Source organism: Dermacentor variabilis, chromosome 8 (genome assembly GCF_050947875.1).
Source record: "Dermacentor variabilis isolate Ectoservices chromosome 8, ASM5094787v1, whole genome shotgun sequence".
In the NCBI taxonomy this organism is placed as follows: Eukaryota; Metazoa; Arthropoda; class Arachnida; order Ixodida; family Ixodidae; genus Dermacentor; species Dermacentor variabilis.
The window spans coordinates 53,688,737-53,710,691 of NC_134575.1; the positions used below are offsets into that span (position 1 = coordinate 53,688,737).

The 21,955-nt window shown below is 47.0% G+C and overlaps 1 protein-coding gene across 1 annotated transcript in view; it reads left to right on the forward strand.

The window, feature by feature from the left end:
* The window catches only part of dimm (basic helix-loop-helix family member dimmed), a 564,311-nt gene that overhangs the window by 219,315 nt on the left and 323,041 nt on the right, over positions 1-21,955 (forward strand). The window contains exon 3 of the mRNA XM_075702147.1: positions 16,939-16,982. The gene's annotated coding sequence lies outside the window, so the exon portion shown is untranslated. The remainder of the gene's footprint in view (positions 1-16,938; positions 16,983-21,955) is intronic.

Here is a 21,955-nt window from a genome sequence, read left to right on the forward strand (position 1 = left end):
AAACGATAAAGATCACCGTAGCTTCACAACTCTGCAGTCTCTCTAGAATACTGCGGAGAATCGTGGCTTTGCATTGACATACATTAAAGTTGTCATAGTCGGTGTAATGATTAACGCAGTGTGTCCACAGTATTGAAAAAAAGAAATATCTCTAAATCCTGGAAAAAATAAATATCTAAGCAGGCGCTGTATGTAGCCTTCTTAAAAAAAAACAGTCAATTTTGTCATTTCATAACAGCGCGCACGGATATATATACGAGGACTTCTAGATTGCTTATAGACGATCTCCGGTCTCAAGGAACTACTATTCTAGTACTCTGTTCTCTGTGTGATGTCTATAGCTTACATGCAACGACAACAACAACAACAACAACAACAACAAAAGCACACACACACACACACACACACACACACACACACACACACAAATGCAAAACGCTGTATAAAGTGTAACATGGTAGAAGTCTGCAAGATGATTATACACGCACATTAGATAGGTTGCATTTATTTTATAATGGAAGGGGTCTCGCCATTCACGAAGACGTGACATTTTGGCAGCCCATGCGCGTTGGTTCACAGGCTTTGGGAACGTCTTCGTTAACTTTGTTCCAAACTGGCTGTGAAACTATAGCGCCGTAGATTGTGCGCAGTGTAGCCGGCGCAACATGCCGTCAGAATGGCCAAAGTTTAGCGCATGCGCACATAAACCGTGGCTGAGCTCTTCCTATTCAAAACAGATTTTTTTCTGCATACCCCCTTGTAATTACACGGAGGGAGGAGAAATAAATACTTAGCTTTTCGAGAACGCCAAGAATCATTTCTAAAAGGGCCTAAACCACGTGGCACGTTCTCCTTGGATTGCGGCTATGTGCTAGATGGTCGCGTACGAAAAAAAAAAAAAAAGGAAAAAATAATCTTTCTTTACACCGTAATGCCCAATGCACCATTTATGCTATGCAGAGTTCGATACATCCATCTAAGTTCTGATTAAAGCGAGTTTTCAGTTGTGGATAGTTTAGCAAACCAGTTACCAATTAAATAATATACCAATTAAATTACATATCACGGACACTTACCTGTATATTTTTTTCGTGCGAACGTACTCTCCATATGCAGAAATAGATGTAAAGGAGTTGTTCCAATTTTCCATGATGCGCAAGTATGTTCGGGCATCGCAGGGTTAAACGTACGCGTTACAGATCCCCCCCCCCCCCCCCCACCCATGGTTATCAGGGCGGATTCCCAATTAATTATGCCGCGCTTGGTAGGCCCGAAGCTGCCTCTCTCAAGGAGGCCCGCTTTTCGATAGACCCAATAACCAGCGTTTCTGCGTAAGCATGCGCGGAACACAACAGAAACCGATGCAAGTCGGCATGATTGAACGGTGTTCCGTTGCCGGACATCTGGGTTGCGCAATATACCCGCGTTTTCTGGGTACGCGCAACGAAATGAGCGGCGTGCGCGGTTTGAAGATAAGCCGATATTGACGTCCGACCCAGGGGGGCTTATTTCCTCGCATCGATGTGCACAGCGGCGGAATTCGTTGGGTCATACACGAGCTTTGGCCTACGTAGTGCCCTTGACCCAGTTCCACGCTTTGCGATAGTTAAGTTCGCTGTCTGAATATGTGGGTGATATTGGCACTGCCTATACTCTAGACGGTTAGACACTGTATACCGCTGATTATGCTTATCGGGTGCACAATTAAGAAGGAGAGAATCCGCAGTTATAATGCTCATAGGGCTGCACCATATTAGCGAGAAGAGTAGGGGCTCTAATAGATTATCGCGCCGCTCGAGAAGGAGAAGCGAGGGTCGAAGGGGAAGAAAAATGGAGATCGGATATACAAGACAGAGAATGCGCCAGGGAGGTATTCTGGCGAATTAATTGCGGCGGTATACGGAAATATTGGAAGGACATTTTTTTTCTTTTTTTGCTACAGTTGCGATTGCTTGCAGAGATAAATTTCGACTAACTAATCGTGCGCTATTGAATTCGTTCAGTCTTCGCATGGAAAAAGCAGTATCTTCAAACCCTAATATTTTCCTGTAGTTCCGGAATTGTCGAACTCATCATCTGAGCGCTGCCAAACATAAAAATAAACGAAGCAGAAGTGCAATTAGATAGCATGTAGGTGGTCATAGTTGACGCGAAACATGACAGATTGTGTATTGTAACTGCTCAAGCAGTCAGACATCTCCGTTCTCAAACCGCGATCATGCAATAATTGAACAGTCCTGGGTATGCGAAAAAGTTGCTTATTCGTTCCTAATGCTCCGTCCGGACTTTTCATAAACAACGTTTCACAACTGGCACTACAGTAGGACGTGAACTTGATGACGTTGTGAATGCCACAGGATTCACGATGGTCACATTCGGACTCACAAGTCGGATTTACCGTCGTGTACCAGCGCCGTGTAAAATAATTTAACCCTTAAAATTGAAAAAAAAGGGTATAAATTTATTTATAACTCACACCCTTAGGGTGTCCGTTATCGACACATTTACACCCCTTTTTCACTTTGAAGCGTGCAAATTATTTTACAGTGTGGGTGTACATTTTCCCATGTCGGCGTAGCGGGCAGTGAGGCCGCCGGCAGTCGGGCGAGCAAAGCGCTGCAGTTGAAGCCAACGAAGAAGGCTTCCCGGGACGCGAGAAAAGAGACGCGAATCAATCCATGTCAATCCAATCTAATCAAACCGCATCCGGCTTGCGTGATTAAACGACTTAACAGAACTGATTCCCGCTCTCCCATGTTGCGTCCGTATACACGGGGTCAGCGCAAACTCCAGCTTTGGCGGTGCGAGAGAGCACCCGGCGCACCGTCGTCGTGCGCGTATTGTCGAGATCTCTGTGACGTTGAACGTTACGCAACAGGGCGTCCTGATTTTGAGGCGGAACGCGTAAGTTGTTAATAGATGGACTCGAGAGGAAGACGGCCCCCGCTTTCAGATGCGAGTGATATATTGTTCCCGCGAGGACGTTGGATATTCAGGAAGGAGGCGCTTCGGCTTCTCCTAAAGGGCATCCGCGGTACAGCTGTAGGGTTGGGAAGCCAATGGTAAGCTGTATGTCTGGTGTTGTAAGCTTGACTGCGAAGCCTTTTTGACTGTATCGCGGTTGACACGCGGCGTTCAAGCGGAGCAATTGCCGGCAAGTTTTTGGCAAGGCTAGGTATACGCCTGCAGCAAGCCAACACTCCTTCTCCTCCTCCTAGGGTACGACCATCGTTCTACAAGCACGAAAACGGCGCGTTTCTTTTCGTTCGAAACGTATTCGATATTCGATTCGATTCGCTTCTTGCAGTTTCCGACCCGTATCTTTAATTAGTCTAAAAAATTACCATTCGCAGGCCCCTATAAGTTCACCTGACAAAGCACCAACTTATGTGGGCCGAGGAGAAATTCTGACGCGAAGAGCGGTGATGTCACAAAGACACATTTTTGCGGGGGGGGGGGGGGGCGGAGGGGGGATTTCATTGTCGCCATCGCCAACTTTCTCTCACGTTTGCGCCAATGCATCTGACGTGCCAAGGCTTCGTCTTTCGAACGAGGACGCTTCTTCGCTCTTTCACATAAGCCGAAGGCGCCGTATGAAACAGCGGCCGTAAGAACTTGCGGGAGCGATTTCGAGTCTCTCGTCCACAATTTGCCACTGACGTTCGAGCTGTCGCTAATCGATCGCGCCGCCTGGGTGCACGTTAATAACACTTGCGTTGTCAAGGCGCAGGATATAATACTTGCCTTCGTGAAGCCTTTATTTGTTTGTTTGTTTGTTTGCTGCAGCACGTTATTGCGCCACAATTGTTAGCGCCCACTCGGTGAATGACGGCTGTCGCCCCGACATTTAGGTGCACGCGCTGGTATTTTCTTATGCCCTTTTGTTTCGGTCTTTAGACGTATGACAATCGGGAGGCTTCACGAAAGATGACACGAACCAGCGCAACATAAGCTAGACTACTGAACCGCCGCACTGTGATCCATTTTCTTCACAACGTAACGACTTTCTTGACATCTGCTCTGTGTTTTTCCCTAACACAATTAGTATTAGAACCAACTAGGATCTCGGAAAGCGCTGCTAACCTCCTTGACTCATTCTTATGCTCTCATGCTGACATAGGTACCAATGTTTCATGCTTACCGGGCTTAAGCGATCATCTGAGTCTTTCTTTCAACATATTATCTGCTGTGATAAAACCAATTCTTGAAAAAATAAATAATTCACCACTACGATAAAGCAAACGTTGACGCTATTAATATTAAACTAGCTAATGTTCTTGATCCTTTCCTAAGCCAATTTGATGATCGCAGGGTTGATGAGAACTGGACCGTTTTCAAAAACGGGCTCACCGACAAGTTTATTCCGTCGAGTGTAATATCCTGCAATGTTAAGAAACCCTGGTTCAATTCCAAGTGAAAAAGGCTTTTCAATCGAGAAAGACTACTGTATCGAATAGCGAATAAAAGTTCACTGGCATCGAAATAGGACGCTTATGAGGAGGCGAACAGTACTTACACAGAAGCTATAAAACTTGCCAAGAAGGCATTCCAACTACACACTTTGCCCAGAATGTTTGCGAATGACCCTAAAAAGTTTTGGTGTGTTATTAATCCTTCCAAAGATAATTCAGTCACGTTGATTGATTCCAGTGGTTCACCGGTACACGAAGATGTATGTCCCCATATCCTTAATTCTGTGTTCTGTAACAACTTTGTCATATGTAGGAACCCTGTGCTTCCAACTCTCGCGTGTTGCAATTACCCACCTATGGACTTTATTATCACTGAACCTCTTGGGGTCGAAAATGTAATTAAAGATCTGAAGTTGTCATCAAGTCATGGGGCTGAGTTGGTTAACGCGAAATTTCTAAAAAGTACTGTTTATTTATCTGTTCTGCTTTCGAAAATTTTTCAGCAATCCTTAGATACCTATCAGCTACCTGCATATTGGAAGGTCGGGAAGGTGGTCCCACTTCATAAGTCGGGTAGCAAACATTCGCCCCTCAACTACCACCCCATTTCCCTCACCAGCATCCCTTGCAAGGTTCTTGAACATATCTTTTACTAACATTTAGCAAATCACTTCGACAATAATTCATTTTTCACAAAAGCACAACATGGTTTCCGTAAAAACCTGTCTTGTGAAACTCAACTTCTTTCTTTTACTCACAGCCTTCATCTTATTCTCGACAAAGGTTCATTCGCAGACTGTGTTTTCTTTGATTTTTCCCAGGCTGTCGACAAAGTCTGTCATAAATTGCTTCTATTTAAACTTTGTAAACTTAATCTTGTTCCTAACCTGTTTTCATGGCTTGAGCATTTTCAGGCACCAGGGTAAGCCCTATACTTCCCATGCATTTTAGGCCATGTTGAGGTAGATGTTTCTCACTAACTAATAGAAGTACCCTGGTAATACGTATACCATTTTGTTCCGAATTTTGTGCACTTTATACTGAACTAGAATAATTTAAATGTGTTGACAATTTGATTTTTAATGAAATATTTACCTGTAGCACATAAATTTGGGCTTTCTTTGCATATTTGAAAATTTATAACAAAAAACTACTGAGTGAAATTGCTTAATTCTAGTTCAGCAGTTACCAACATGTTTGTAGATGGTTGCAAAAAAAATCTGCCCTCTGTCTTGAAAGGCATTGGAAATAATGGTACCTTTGTAAGAAAAAACACTGTTTTGAGATAATTGATCCTAAAGTGGAAAAAGATGTGAAAAACAATTTTTTATTCCCACAGACACCTTCATAGTCATTGGTTTAATAGCCACCTGCTTCATAGTCAGTGTCGCAGTCATTTTTTGGCTTTTCGGCGTGTCGTTTTGCATGCCGGGCCTCTTTTGTGAACTGTCGTGTTGCTCGGTCCTCAAAGTACATGCGCTTGTGGTCAGCTTCCCTCAGCCGCTTGATAGTGTTGCGTCCTGGGTTCAATCCACATGCCTTCAGAACGTTGGCCCGTGCGATGCTACCATCAATAAATGAAAGAATAGCGTCCAGTGCTGCAATCCTTAGGGCCTAAAGCCTAACAAACACGTTTTGGCGCGCGTTCCCAAACAACATGGTTGAACGACTCATTTGCATTTTGAGTTTGCCCGTGCAGGCTCTTCTCTAGGAACTCAACCTTCGATAGCTCCATATAAATGGGTTTGATAGCCTCCAAGACAGACGCAGGCAAACTCTCCTTGTGGTCAGAACGTTCGCCCTCTGACTGACTTCTGTTGAAGGCACACCACGTATCGGGTCCCTTTGGGCAAAGTTCATGGCATGGGTCATCGTCTGTGGACAATAAGTGGAAGTAAGTTGTCCAAACAGCCTTTCGCATTTCATCCAAGTTTCCTACATTTCTTCTGATGGCCAAACTATAGTACACCTGGAGCTTGTCTATAACTGCATCAGTCAGTCGGCCTCGGCCCGAGAGTCTCTTTCCATCAGAGATTTTTCCTGCTTTGTTTTCTTTCTTTAGCCTCCGTTTTCTCGTGCCCATCCTTTTTTGCACGTGCCCTATGCACTCAAGCTTCGATATTTCAACAGAATCACCATATGGTATTTGTGCCTTCACAGCCATAAAAAGTCTTGCTGTCACCATCCCCAAGGTATTTGACGTATCGAACTCCGTGAAGCTCCTCACTCCTGCCAAAAATTTCCAATGCTCCTGCGACTTCCACTCCACCGCTGGTGCCTTGATAGTTGCCTTGGCACACCTCTTTGTGAAGGGGGTCACTGTTTACAGCCTTGATGCCGCGCTTTGCCCAATGTTTAGACAAAACCTCCACATCCAGCACGTTCCCAGTGTCTACGCCGGTCGCAGAGACTATACCATTATTGGAAGTGTGGCCTAGCTTCTGCCAGCTTCTATCAAGAGCAACTGCGATGTCTTCGTCCCCCCTCATTCAGCTGCACAGCCTCATCAGCTGCCCTTTTCATCAACTCCTTAGCAGCAGCTTCGATGTGGCCTAGGCGCTCTTGATTGTATTTCGCAAACTTTTTCGGTGGCTTAGGAAGGTTCAGCATAGCACAGAGTACATTACCTGCGGCCATTCCCTTACCAATGGAACTCCAGGCGTACACCAACCTGAGGTTGGCTTCATATATCCCAGAAATAGTTTTTTTCGACGTCTCAAATCGTTGCGCGGCAGTACACACTTCACAGTACAAACTGTAAACGCTTGCAACACCTACCCGCTTTGTTACCATTTCGAAGAGTTCAACGTTTCCACCGCACTGTTTGCACGCACAAATCTGCGTAATTGCCGCACAAATGCCATCCATGTCCATTAAGGCATATTCGCTGCTGCTCTGTAGCACATCCTCTTCCTGAAAGCACACAGAAAATCTTGAAAGCTTCGATGTCGAGGAGCTGGCGCCGCGTTCGGCGTCTCATTTGGTCTTGGACATCCTTTTTGCTTTTTCACGCAACGGTTGCCGTGAAATTCACGCCTGACGAAGGCCTTCTTTGCCCTGGGCATCTCAACTTATCAACAACAACCAACACCGGCACAAAGTACAATACTCATTGAAAGGGAAAGCACTCGGACGCAGCTGCACGAAGGTCGCAAAAACGTGGAAAGAACGTGCGCAGAGTCTCAGGATTGTCTTGGCTAAAAAAGAGGAGCTTGTACAAGTTGCCAGACATTTTTTCATATGTAGCTGTTTTAAGGGAAGCTTTGAAATCGGCTAGGGGGGGAGGGGGGGGGCTCTTTGGTAGAAAAAATTGACGATGAACGCGGAGGGTATCCGGAAAGGGGGCGTGGCCGCTCACTACTTGGTTTTGGAAAAAGCGTTTTTCAGCCCGAAATATGGCTTTTCGAGGAAAGTGCGATCAGGGAATATGTGTAGAAAGAATTGAGCTTCTCAAATTGCAAAGGATAAAATAACGATCTTTGTCTAATTTTACCTTACCCTGTGCCCTTATCAATCGGTCACAGTATGTTGTGTCAGACAATCATATCTCCCCATCTAATCCTGTAGACTCTGGTATGCCCCAAAAATCCAGTTATAGGCCCTCTTCTTTTCTTAATTTACATTAACGATTTACCCAACGACATTTGTTCTAATATTTACCTTTTCGCAGATGACGGTGTTATCCTCCGTGAAATCTCGGACAAATCTGATAACAAATCCTTACAAGACGATATAAACGCTATCTCTAAGTGGTCTGACGTATGGTTAATGCAACTTAACGTAACTAAATGTAAATGTATGCGTGTAACTCGCAGCAATATTCCTCCTCCTAACTATCACCTTAATGATACTCCCCTAGAGGTCGTAACCTCCTATATATACCTAGGCGTCCACATAACCTCGTCACTTTCCTGGTCGTTGCACATCGACAACGTAATTACCAATACTAATCGCACGCTAAGTTATCTTCGCCGCAATTTTTCTTCTGCTCCTACTTCACTAAAATTAATCCTGTACAAAACGCTTATCAGGAGTAAAATGGAGTACGCCTCATCCATATGGGACCCGCACCTCTAACCCCTTATTCAATCACTTGAACTAATCCAAAACAATGCCGCACGTTTCATTCATAGCAATTACAGCCGCACATCAAGCGTAACTGCCATGAAAAACTATTTGCTGCTTGCTCCTTCCTCTCTCAGCCTGCCGTAAGTGCTTTCGCCTTTCTTTATTTCATAAACTATATTTCCACAATTCCTACCTGAGCGATAATCTTATATCATCCCCTACTTACATTTCCTCTCGCATTGATCATAGCCATAAGGTTGGAATCATTCAATGCCGCACCAAAACCTGTAACGAATCATTTATTCCTAGGACCTCTCAGGAATGGAACCACCTTCCCGGCGCAGTTGTCCCAATCAAGAACAACTCAAAGTTTCGGTCGGCCTTATCAGACATCATCATTCCAGGATACAATTAATTAATTAATTTTGCTGTAATAAATAACAATTTCTTGCTGCTTCGTTATTTACTTGTGTATGTTTTTACCCACTCCCCTCTGTAATACTTCGGTCTTGAGGGTACAATAAAATAAAATAAATCGAAGGGGCGTATGAAACAGCGGCTGTAAGAACTTGCGGGAGCAATTTCGAGTCTCTCGTGCACAATTTGCCACTGACGTACGAGCTATCGCTAATCGATCGCGCCGCCTGGGGGCACGTTAATAACAATTGAGCTGTCAAGGCGCAGGATATAATACTTGCCTTCGTGAAGCCTTTCTTTGTTTGTTTGTTTGTTTGCTGCAGCACGTTATTGCGCTACAATTGTTAGCGCGCACACGGTGAATGACGGCTGTCGCCCCGACATCTAGGTGCACGCGCTGGCATTTTCTTATGCCCTTTCGTTTCGGTCTTTAGACGTATGACAATCGAGAGGCTTCACACAAGATGACCCGCCGCGGTGGCTCAGCGGCTATGGTGCTGCGCTGCCAAGCGCCAGGTCGCGGGATCAAATCCCGGCCGCGGTGGCCGCATTTCGATGGGGGGCGAAATTCAAGAATACGTTCAAGTCCTCGTTCACACAGCCGTCAAGCGTTCCATCGCGTCACCGTCACGGCGCTGTTCTTCGGCAGGGCCGGAGAGGGCCTCCAAGTCGTTTCCTCCCCAGGAACGGGTCGTCGGCGACGTAGAGCGAGCGGTGCTCTACGTTTTCGTCGCCAGCACGGCGACGGAGCCCCGCCCCTACAATATGGACCAATCAGAAATTATTAAGCCGCCGCCAAATGCAGCCATTTTACAAGGCAACACAGCAGTGGCTGCTGCTTTGTCTACATCATGCGTTCCAAGTCTGGCACATCGAAATACTGAACTGTGCGTTTCTGTGGTGCTGAAATGTGCGACGTGGACAACGCCCAATTGTTAACTGAGTCAGGCCTCACAGGTTTCTGTATCATTAACAGAGAAGTATGCTGCGGTCGACGTCACCACCGCCGTCGCCTATTTGCACACTGCTCCGTAGCGCCCGCTGTGCGTTTTTTCGACGTGACAGTGACGCGACGGAACGTTTGACGGCTGTGTGAACGAGGGCTTAAGAGGAAGCTTTAGCTCGGGCCCAACCCCGACGCGCCCTATTCAAATACGTGTAAAACGCAAGAACGCTTTTCTGAGATAACCCCTGGAGCGATTTTAATGAAATTTGTTACATTTGAGAGAGAAAGCAACGTTCTAGTGACTGTTGGAAGCGGAATTTCGATTCAGGGCTGGAAGTTTCTTACAAGAATTTTCAAAAATCGCAAAGTTTGAAAAAAAAAGAATATAGAGGCACGAAGTTTACAAACTAATAGCTCTGCATCAAGGAAGATATCGCGGTTCTGTAAACGACATCCATTCGATCACCGAAAGCCGACAAAGTCGATATGTCATTTGATATCTTACGTGAATTTTTTACGTTGTGTACGAAGATTCTGCAAAAGCTGTATTCCCATATTGCTAAAGTTTTTTTTTAGATTAATTCACTTTGTCTACTTTAGATGTACTATTGTATGCAATTCACAGGATTGTGGTGTGGTATACTTCTTTATTGTTGAGTTACAGAGTTGTAAACTTGATAGTTCTGAAAATTTTCTATTCTTGACAATTTTTAATAATAAATTGAGAACCCAAACCGAAAATTCGAAACCAACCGTCACTACATTTTAACTTTTTTTTTAAGTGCAACAGGCCTCACCTAATTTGGTGCAGTGGTTGCCGTGAAAAATGAATACTCCTTCTACATGTATTTATATAGCGACACCCAAGCTGAAGCTTCCTCTTAGGATGAAAGCCCTACATGCCCCGTGGAACGAAAAATCCAGCGTCCGTCCGGCGTCCGTACGGCGTTAACATCCGATGGTACCAAGATCCACGTGATGATGACGTCAAGTTGCTGACGCTGGACCTGCTTCGGCTCGCACTGCGAAATCCTACGGTGAACAGTCACGTCGTGGCCCCCACCCAAAAACTGACCTGGCCCATTACGAGGATTGGGTTAAGGTGGATTAAAGTAAATTATGGTGGACTATGGTAGATTAAGGTGGATTGAAGCGATTAAGGTGAATTAAAGTGGATTAGGGTAAATTTAAATGAATAAAGGTGGATTAAGTTTGGTACAAATGATTCCAAGGTGAGTTAAGGTGGATTAAGGTGGAGTTATAAGGTAGGGTGATGTTTTAGAGAATCATTACGCTTTAGATTCAGATCACGTAAGGATCGCGTAAGGCTGTGATTTTTTTTTCTCCTCAAAGCTTACGTGGAACGCGTCTTTCCCGAGATTCGCCCTTAAAAAACGAGCATCCGACATTAGACGCAGACACCGAGCAGCAGCAAACTTATAAGAGCAAATACTAACATGCAACTGCGACTTTCTGAAAGGCTTAGCTGTTACCAATTTCACCTGCTTCGAGAAACTTTGTATAAAACATGCTTCACATAAGTAACCCTCATGCCTCCTTTCACCATCAAAAAACTTGCAACATAAGGCGGTACGTGCGGTACATTTTCGAAAACAGAATTAATGATTTTTTTCGTAAAACTTCGCGCAACGTTCGAAAAGTCGTAAAGCGGACCCAAATTCATAAACATTACGAAGTGTTCAGGAGAGCTGGTAGGTATGCCTATATCGGTGGCCTGTTTCAGTTTTAGTCATCAGTAGCGTTTTTGCAGAATTCGTATCCAGCTATTAATATTAAGGGCTCCACAAATGTGTCTGCCCTTCTTCAGTCGTGAATCTTTACAGACCAGACAGACAGACAGACAGACAGACAGACAGACAGACAGACAGACAGACAGACAGACAGACAGACAGACAGACAGACAGACAGACAGACAGACAGACAGACAGACAGACAGAGGCAGAAAGGCAGAAAGACAGAGACAGACAGACAGAGACAGACAGACAGGCAGGCAGACAGACAGACAGAGACAGACAGACAGACATACAGACAGCCAGACATACATACACAGACAGACAGACATACATAAATACAGACAGACAGACAGACAGACAGACAGACAGACAGACATCTGGCAGACCGACAGAGACAGACAGGCAGACAGACAGAGACAGACAGGCAGACAGAGACAGACTGACTGACAGACAGACAGACAGACAGACAGACAGACAGACAGACAGACAGACAGACAGACAGACAGACAGACAGACGGACAGACATCAGGCAGACCGACAGAGACAGAAAGGCAGACAGACAGAGACAGACAGGTAGACATACACACATACTTACATACAGACAGACAGACATAGACAGACAGACAGGCAGGCAGGCAGGCAGGCAGGCAGGCAGGCAGGCAGGCAGGCAGACAGACAGACGGGCTGACTGACTCAGAAGCTGCACCCTTATGCCGTGGAGTGTTAGCACGTGGAACTTTGTCGTTCGGGAATTTTAATTACACCTACATTTCATAGATTCGGTGACAGACCTCATCCGCCCGTCGTACTTTTTCATTTCTGCAAAGAAATTGTAATTCTCTCTATCTCTTGTATAACGACCTCGCAGCGACAGCTTTTCCGCACCTGTTGGCAATGCGAACCACTGGCACGAGCAGCAGGGAGCTATTATTTATTTTTTTTTATGTTTCCCCCTTTTTTATTTTTTTCTTGCTTACTACATTGCGTTACTGATGTAGCTTATTTTTGATGTGTGAGATGGGTGACCATTCGGTGGCCCGCGCTCCCGCAGTAGCACCGTTTAATAACCCAAAAACCACCTTCCTTACCTCCAACGGAATCCCAGAAGTCGGGCTTCACCGCACTGCGTTCAACTACAGAGGAGCAGGCACGTAGGGAGCAACAGGATGACCAGAAAGGGAGAACTGCAGCGAAGGAGGGTCGCGGGCGGAAATTCTCCCGAAGGGCGAAAACACGGGACAGCTATAGGGAGAAGCGCAGTGGGTGAAAAAAGGGCAACGGAGGGCAACGGATAGGGAAACGAGGGTGCGGGAGGGTGAGGGCAGAAACCGAGGGAGCGAACTGCCAGAGCAGGCAGAGCAGGATAACCTCGCGACGGGACTACAGCGGGATTGCGCCTCTCTGCTGAGCGTGCGTGCGTGCGTGCCTGCTTCTATTTGCCTATCCATCTGCCGCGGTGGCCGGTGGCTTGACTGCCGTTTGCTGCCTATGTGTCAGCGCCGCACAGACGAACTCCGCCGCCGTGTGGTGGGGTCCGGAGCGCGTGACCCGCATAGGCAGGGTTGTAGCAGCGCGCCGAAGGGTGAGTGGGAATCGGAGGGGGGGGGGAAGGGGGTGAGGGTTGCTTAGCGACGACGTGGACGAGTCTTTCTCCCTCCTCGTGCGTGGTTCTGCTGCTGCCGCGTCGGTCGTTGTGCAGCGGCGCATTGCCGGTCGACCTCGCGACGCCTTTGCGGCGACGGCCGAACGTTGGTGCCGGGTTCGGCGGCGAGCGAGCGAGCGCCGCAATCGGACGCCCGGGGAAGAAGATTGGGAGAGAGCGTGAGATTGGCGAGGGGGGAGACTGGCGCCGGCGCGGGGGCTGTACCGAGAAGCAACAGTGTTTGTGCCAGCGCTGTTTGTCTGTGGGCGCTGGGTCGCGCCAGTTACGACGCTCGGGGGCGATATGGGTTAATACGAGGGAAGAGCGGCGCGCGCGTCGTGAATTAACGGGGTTGATCAAGAGATGGCTACGTTGTGTCGCTTGACTTCGTTTTCTTTCTTCTCTTTTGAGTGTCGTTAGCTCGTAATTGCGCTACCGCCTACATCCGGGGCTGCGTTAGAAGTATAGGGAAATTGACTGGCTTTGAAAGAGCGTTGATTTGGACTGCTTAGTGAAGGCGGGGATTAGCAGAACTAAGAGGTTGTGGACACACAAGGTTGTATTTAGGCGCATCCGCAACGACACCGCGGTCGTGTTCACACGCTACCATGTTAGAGAAATGGCGCTAGAAACACACGTATACCTACAAACTGGGGGAAATTATACAGCGATAGTGACTCCACGCCAGCGTTTACATTCAGCATACATTTACTTGAAGTATAACGTAATCTATATATATATATATATATATATATATATATATATATATATATATATATAAGTTATCGATGCTTCTATCCGCTATCTGTTGTCGGCGAACCTTGTGTTATCTGATTCCATCGCCTGACGCGAATGTTGTAGAACTTTGTGGAAGGCACGCGGGTCCCAACGATTAGTCTGGAACATTCGACGACTGCTCTATAAAAGCCGACGCGCTTGACCCGCTGATCAGATTTTCGATGATCGCCGAGTGTGTTCGCCGCTACCGTTACTCTTTGAGTGTAGCCTGCTTTTGCGGGCACAAGTTCGCCCAACAAAACCCTCGTTTCGTTAATGACAGTTTTGCTGCCTTCTCAACGGTCGCTACCACGTGACAATATATATATATATATATATATATATATATATATATATATATATATATATATATATATATAATTTTTACGCACAACGTTCGTGGCCATATTATGTGACAATGAGCACGACCGAATCTTGAAGTCTCGCACTGTTGTACTGCACGGCAAACTCCTTATCCGCTGCTGTTAGAGCTTTCCGAAATGGCGTTAACCTTTTCGCGCTTTCTGTACATTTTCTTAACAAGTGTCACGGAAGAGGTGGACGTTCTAGCGCATCGTAGTTTAAAAAACCTCACAAGATGTCGCCACCGACGCTCCTTTTGCGGTTGTTCGCGTGAAATCAGGGTTACAATAAGGACTCGATGGCAACCAAAGGTCACTGGGAAGCCTCGAATTGGGTGCTCACGGGAAGACTACAAATGAAGCTGTGCAGGGTGATATGAGCTGGCAGAGTGTTGAGGTATTTGTGCAGGAAAAAGCATTGATTGACAGTGGAGGGAAAGAACTGGGAAGCTTAAACCAGCAAGTATGCGGCCTGTATGGTGAGCAACATAGCAACAAAGAACGCCAATCGGAAAGTCAGAGAGGCTAAAATAATCGCATGGGTGGTGGCAATGGAAGAGAAACCTGCCACGAGTAATTACTCAAGAGGAAAAAACTAAATCGGGAAATACAGAATTTACGATAACTCAAAGGGAAGCTCATCACTTTACGAAGCGATATGACGATGCCTTAGGACACACACCTATAAAGCCAGATATAAGAAAGAAGAAGAAGCATGTGCTTGCTGCGTTAAAGCTAGGGAAGCGATGGAGCATGTTTTATTAGAATGTGAAGATATCTAGACAGCGGTCGGTTTAGGCACCACTGGCCTCTTTTAAGCCCTTGGGTTCAGTGAGAGCAGGGGGAAAGTAAACATGTCCGCTATAGGGACTAGTAAGAGGCGGCTGGAAGATTGGTGGAAGAAAAGTAGGGAAACGACAATAACGGAGACGTACAAAAACAAAGGTCACAATAGGGGGTCAGAAAATTTGGTTATGGGAATTCATTGTGAGTTTTTCTTTTCCCACCTTTTCTTTTTCTTTTTAAACCTATAGGTAGGGCATTAGGCCGTGTAGTAGCAAGAGCTTGGTGGCACAACCCACCGCCCCGTTCCAAAGGGGAGGCTCATAACATCCATCCATCCATCCATCCATCCATCCATCCATCCATCCATCCATCCATCCATCCATCCATCCATCCATCCATCCATCCATCCGTCCGTCCATCCATCCATCCATCCGTCCGTCCATCCATCCATCCATCCATCCATCCATCCATCCGTCCGTCCATCCATCCATCCATCCATCCATCCATCCATCCATCCATCCATCCATCCATCCATCCATCCATCCATCCATCCATCCATCCATCCATCCATCCATCCATCCATCCATCCATTCATCCATCCATATCCATCCATCCATTAGAAGTTCCGTTTTGGTTTAGAGCAACGCGGCAACGTTAACACCTGCACGTCCATACTATGCTATACAGTAGTTCGGCGGATCCGTTACCAACGTGCACGTGTCATGAAATGGGATTCACAGCTCCTCGAAGACGTGCGTAACAATCTCCCGCGGAATACGGAAGAGCGCACCGCTCCTGATGCATTGCAGGTGTGTGTTTTACGCGAAGCCTTAACCTTACTTTAAAGATGTCAGTGCCTCCTGCTGTTACGTGTTTAGTTTAGGGACTGCAACTATGGTTTGTGAGTATAAGCAGATTCTCACCAAGAGGAGATGGATTGATGATTGATAATGTATTAGTTGATGATGATTACCGAAAACGCCGATGAGTGCAAATAAAAAAAAATTGGTGTTGATTGTTGAACGTAGTTGAGCCGATTGAAATATTGCCTTTTCTGAACAAATTTAATTTAACATGGCTCGATTAGGGAGGCCGTAAAATAGGCGTATAGGGTCTATCTAGACATTAAATAGATAAAGAATACCGCATGGTTAGAAACTTATACGAGTCCCGTGCAAGTAAAAACTTTCTACCCCGATATACACGAGAGCGATATGTGCCAGCTATGCAAGTCTGTTAGAGCCACTCTTCAACACATGTTGTGGGGATGTGAAATATACCAAAATAAAATGGCAGTCTCCCCAGAAAATCTACGAGTGCGGTGGTCGGCCGTGCTGCTCAGCTCAGAACTCCAAGACCAACTTTGGGCCGTCAAGCGAGCCAAGGAAGCCGCACGGGAGCAGCAGCTCCCAGTGGCCATCTAGGCGGCCCCAGGCCCGGGCCTCCCAATCGCCGGATTCCAAATAAAGTTATCACAACAACTATTCGAGAAATCTTGGTTCAGGTGGTGTGCGGTGTTGGTAACCTGAATAAGGAAAATAAGAATGTCCAAAACATATGGACGCAGTCGGGGATCCTCAAGTAACGACCTTTGCCTTCGCAAGTGTTACGAGGCTGTAGAAAAGATTGCATGTTACCGGTGCATTATTCATTTTGCTAGTACAGTCGTATCCGTGTTTTAAAGAACACACGGTTGGTGTTTGTTATCTTTAAACACGCTTGATCCACATTTATCTAAGCAAGTCTCGTTTGTCTTTTTTTTTTTTTTTTGCAGAGCTGAACTCTGCTTTGACCGCGGTGACAGCCTTGGCGTGAGAGGTAAGTGCCAACAAAATCAAGTGATTTTATGCTCACTCTTTTTATGTCTCCATCATTACCGTCAGTATTAAGGCCGGAATAAGACTATGTAGATTTCGCTACTGGATGGAAGCTAAGCTTAACTGTCGAACGGGATGCAAATGTGAAAATTGCGTAAATGTATTCCTTGTCACTCCATTGGCGGCGAATACCGAGCCGCAGTGCAAGGCACCGGTAATGTCATTTTTGCGCAAGACAGCCGCTGTAAACGACAACAAATCATGAAATGCTTGAATTTTCGGATGCAAGAAAACACGAATATCGTTGAACACAACAAAAAATCACCGTCAAATACGATACTTTAGTGGAGCTGTTTATTTTTGGGCGCAGCTGTATAGGTGTTTTGAATTGGCGATATATTCTGGCAAAAAAAATTTTATTCTGAACGACATGGTCCTCTCCTCTCGTCGGTGGCACTAAGCTTCCGCCCCGCCAGCTCGTTTAGCAGCAGCAGCAGGCGAAGCATTTCCACCGGTTGTGTCGGTCATTGTTCAGAAAGAAAGCGTGACCCGCCGTGGTTGCTCAGCGGCTATGGTGTTGGACAGCTGAGCACGAGGTGGCGGGATCGAATCCCGGCCACGGCGGCCGCATTTCGATGGGGGCGAAATGCGAAAACACCCGTGTGCTTAGATGTAGGTGCACGTTAAAGAACACCCAGTGGTCGAAATTTCCGGAGTCCTCCACTACGGCGTGCCTCATAATCAGAAAGTGGTTTTGGCACTTAAAACCCTATAATTAAAAAAAAATTGAAAGCGGGAACGCGTGGGCCGCGCGGAGCGCATTCTCTAGTGGTGGCGAAGTAGCGCATGCGCAGTGGGTCCGAAGCCCACGCCAGTGCTCTATTTCCAGATGTAGCATCGGTGCGTACGCTCGCCGCATGCCTGGTCTCCGCCATTGAGCACGTCTCGCGCCTATTCCGCTTTCCTCCTCACCCTATCACCATAGTCTCCTCCCCCGCTTTCCTCCTCGCGCTCTGTTCGCTCTCGCCGTCTTTCATCTGCCGCTGCGCTCCGCGTTCGGTTTCATCCTTCGCTGTGTTCGTTCGCTCGGTTACTCCCAGGGACACCGACGCGCAGCGCAGGAATGGGCGCCTAAGAGCTGAGCTCTGGAACGTGACGAGTTCAAACCCCACATCATAGTAAATCTTTAAAGAGAAGCACACAGACAGACCGACAGGCTCACTCGCTAACTGACTCTCTCACCACCCATTCACTGACTCGCTCGCTCTCTCACTCAAAAAGTGTACGTGTGCGTAGGCGCCCACCCACATGCACGAACGCGTGTACGAAATTGTGAATGTGTCGGCGGTGCTTCTTTTTACTTTTAGTAGTCTTAATGCCCCCCCCCCCCCGTTAGAATTCTTTAGGTACTTCACGTACTTTCCGGAGGCTATGTTTGTATTTGTGTATGTTTCTATCTAACCATTTTCCCGCTTACCTGTGTCAGTGGGCAGAGCATCGGGCTTCTGCGCTGAGGGAACGTGGTTCCAAACCAGCCATCGGACCAAAGAGAGTCAGTGACCGTGGTTCCCTTCAGTCATTGAAGTTGCTGACCAATAACGGTCAGTTACTGTGATTCTCTTCAGAGAGAGAGAGAAAGGCAAGGAAAAGCAGGGAGGTTAACCAGAGATTATCTCCGGTTGGTTACCCTGTACCGGGGGAGAGGCAAATGGATGCGATAGATGAGAGAGACAAAAACAACGAAAAAGAAACGAAAAAAGTAAATGTAAACCCCCCGCACATACATACAATACAGAACTGTTTCTCAGGGCACTGTCACGTAGTCTGCGAAGGCGTCCCCAGTGTTACCCAGTGTCACCATCTCATCCTACGTAACACAGTGCACAACTTGGGTCAACTTGGACCAACTTGGGTCACTGAGTATGGGGCCAATGTGCACAAACGTTCCGCTCTTCAACGAACGTCTTTGACGCCACCTTGTGTAACTAGGCATGGGTCACTGGAAATGTGCCGCCCTACAACGGCGACCCCTTAAATTTCTCAGATGCCGAGAGCGATCGAACCGACATCGCGAGGGTTTTTCGACGGCAGCAAACCGACGCACATTTGCAGACTGTGCCACAAATACACTGGGAACTTACACCGCTCTTCAATGAGCCCTCTCGCCAGCTGAGTTCGCTGAGTGTGTACCACTGAATGCGCGACAAGCGAGGGAACCATTCTCAGTGTTCGCAGGCACCGGCGCGCTGCGCTTCTCGGCCGTGCCACTAGATGGCGCAGCGTGTCCAGAAAGAAGCACGAGAAAGAAGCTCGGCCGCCGCACGACGCGTTTCTGAGCGTTCGCACGCACACGCGCTCCGTGCATTTCTGAGACCACGTGCAGACCACGTGCATCCATCTGGGCTGACTTTTTGCTGCGCCGCTGCTAGATGGCGCCGAGTCTTCATAAGGAGGGGGGCAAGAGGAAAACCTGCTCTAGCACACGCATCGCATACAACTCATTTCGACGATGGGAATACTTTTTTTTCGCTAAACTGCTTCAATGCTAAACGCGTCGCTATCGTCAATCATCGCGAGATGGGTTCTGCGGAATTTTTTCGGGCAAGGAACGCCGCCTTAATGTGTAGTAACAAAAACAACTTCTGCGCTGCGGTAATGCTGAGGACAAGCTGTTAGTCATACGTTCAAATTTTGTTTCCTGGGCGTTTAAAAATTCCTGTTACTAAGGGCACAACCATCCTTCGCTGTTATGTTAAGGGACTCTGGACCCAACCCTGTTTGAAGGTCGGTTCGGACAACACGGAGTAGACACTAGAACAAGGAAAAAACGAAAAATGAAAAAAAAAATACGCTATATACATTTATCAAGTTCTTAAAGATGGCTTCTTCGCCGATAACAGGTCAATAATTATTTTGTAGTTATTTTGTACGGCACAGTAATAACTGCGCTGTCCTCATGTAAAAGCCCTGATGCAAAGAAAAAAGACAAGATCCAACAGCAGAATTAATCGTGGTTGATAGAGTCAATGAAACCCGACAATAAGCTTCTTTCCAAAGCTGAAATGCCCATTGTTGCGCAAGACACGGATTCACATCGTTTAGCTTATAAAAAGCTGAATAAAATGAACTCGCGACTTAGAGAGGGCAAGTCAAACCTCAATGGCCTCAGCGAAGAGATAATAGATGGCTGCTCCCAAGAAGTTCGGCGATGCTTTCGCCACGGCGAACGTAGGACACAAAAAAGAGAACCCCCCAAGGGTTCTTACTCTCTCCTTTCTTTAGATGGAAGGTCGTTCCCCTGTCCTAGACGCGAGTTCAGAAAGAGGGTTAATGTGGGACGGTGGTCGTTTTTCATGTGTCGTAATGTCGTTCCGCGTTTTTCAGTATGTTGGCTATAGATGGGCCCCATGACAAAAGCTCACTAAAGGATCTCGTTACCGAGACGCGATGGCAGCTAGTAACCGCGGCCTACTCGCGCGGGACGTTCGAAACCAAAGGCTCAAAGAGAGAGAGAGGCAAATGAAAGACAGGGAGGTTAACCAAAGATTATCTCCGGTTGGCTACCCTGTACTGGGGGAGGGGCAAGGGGATGCGATGGGTGAGAAAGAAAGAAGGATAAAAAAGGAAAAAAAAACCTAAGCACACACACGCACGTACACACGAACTATTTCTGTGGGCACTGTCACGCAGCCCGCAAAGGCGTTCCTAGTCTTACGCAGTGTCACTGTACAGTCCTACGTCACACAGTGTACAGTCACAATTTTTCAGAAAGTCCCGTGTCTTTCAAGTGTCGCAGCAGCACCTTCATAGCGGATCGCGCTGATGTTCGCGTCGGCCAGTTTCCAAGGATCTTGTTTTCTGTCATTGAGCGCTTGTCCAGTTTGTCTAAGGTGGCGGAGAGGACTGCTCTTTGTGGGTTAAAACGAGAGCACTGACAAAGAAGATGCTCGATTGTTTCATTGCACCCGCAGAAGTCACAAAGTGGGCTGTTGGCCATTCTGATAAGGAAAGAGTAGGCATTTGAAAATGCTACTCCAAGCCATAGACGGACAAGAAGGGTGCAGTCACGTCGTGGAAGCTCGGGCGGAATATGGACCTGTAAATTAGGGTCCAGGGTATGGAGGCGTGCACTTGTGAAGTCGGATGAATTCCATTGGGCTAATGTCAGGTCACGCGCAAGTGCGGAAAGTTTTTTCGCTGCGTGGCGCAGTTGACGCCATCATGGGCAGATTGGGCAGCTGCGTCTGCTCGATCATTGCCATGTATGCCACAGTGACTAGGTAACCACTGATATATTATATCGTGTCCTTCGTCAACTAGTCGATGGTGGACTTCTCTGATCTCTGCGGCGAGCTGCTCATGTGATCCATGGCGCAGTGCTGTAGGGCTGCCTTGGAATCACAGAAGACTGACCATGCGTGGGATGGTTCCTCCTTAATGAAATGAAGAGCCGCACGCAGGGCTACCAGTTCAGCACCTGTCGTTGATGTTACATGTGATGTCTTTAGCTGTGTCTTGACGGATCTTCTTGGTATCACCACAGCGGCAGCTGCGCTTGCAGATGTGACTGAACCATCGATGTAAACGTGTACGCAGCCACTGTGCACCTCATGTAAAAGTTCTAATGTGGCCTGCTTAAGGGCAAACGACGGCATGTTGGCTTTCTTCATGATTCCTGGGATGGTGAGGCGTATGTCAGGTCTGTGCAGGCACCATAAATGTGTGGATGGTCTTGCTGCAGGCATGTAGTTCGATGGCAATGAGGTACGATTGGCATCAATTATACGACTGAAAGTTGTGTGTGCCCTTTCTGCGGGTAGAGCGGCAAGATGGTGAGAAGGTAATCGGGCAACGTGCCGAATATGCGCCCTGAGAGCGTCGGTTGCCAAGTACGTTGATATTGGCTGATCTCGAGCTATGACAATCGTTGCCGCTGTAGACGCACACCTCGGAAGACCGAGACAGGTCCTTAGG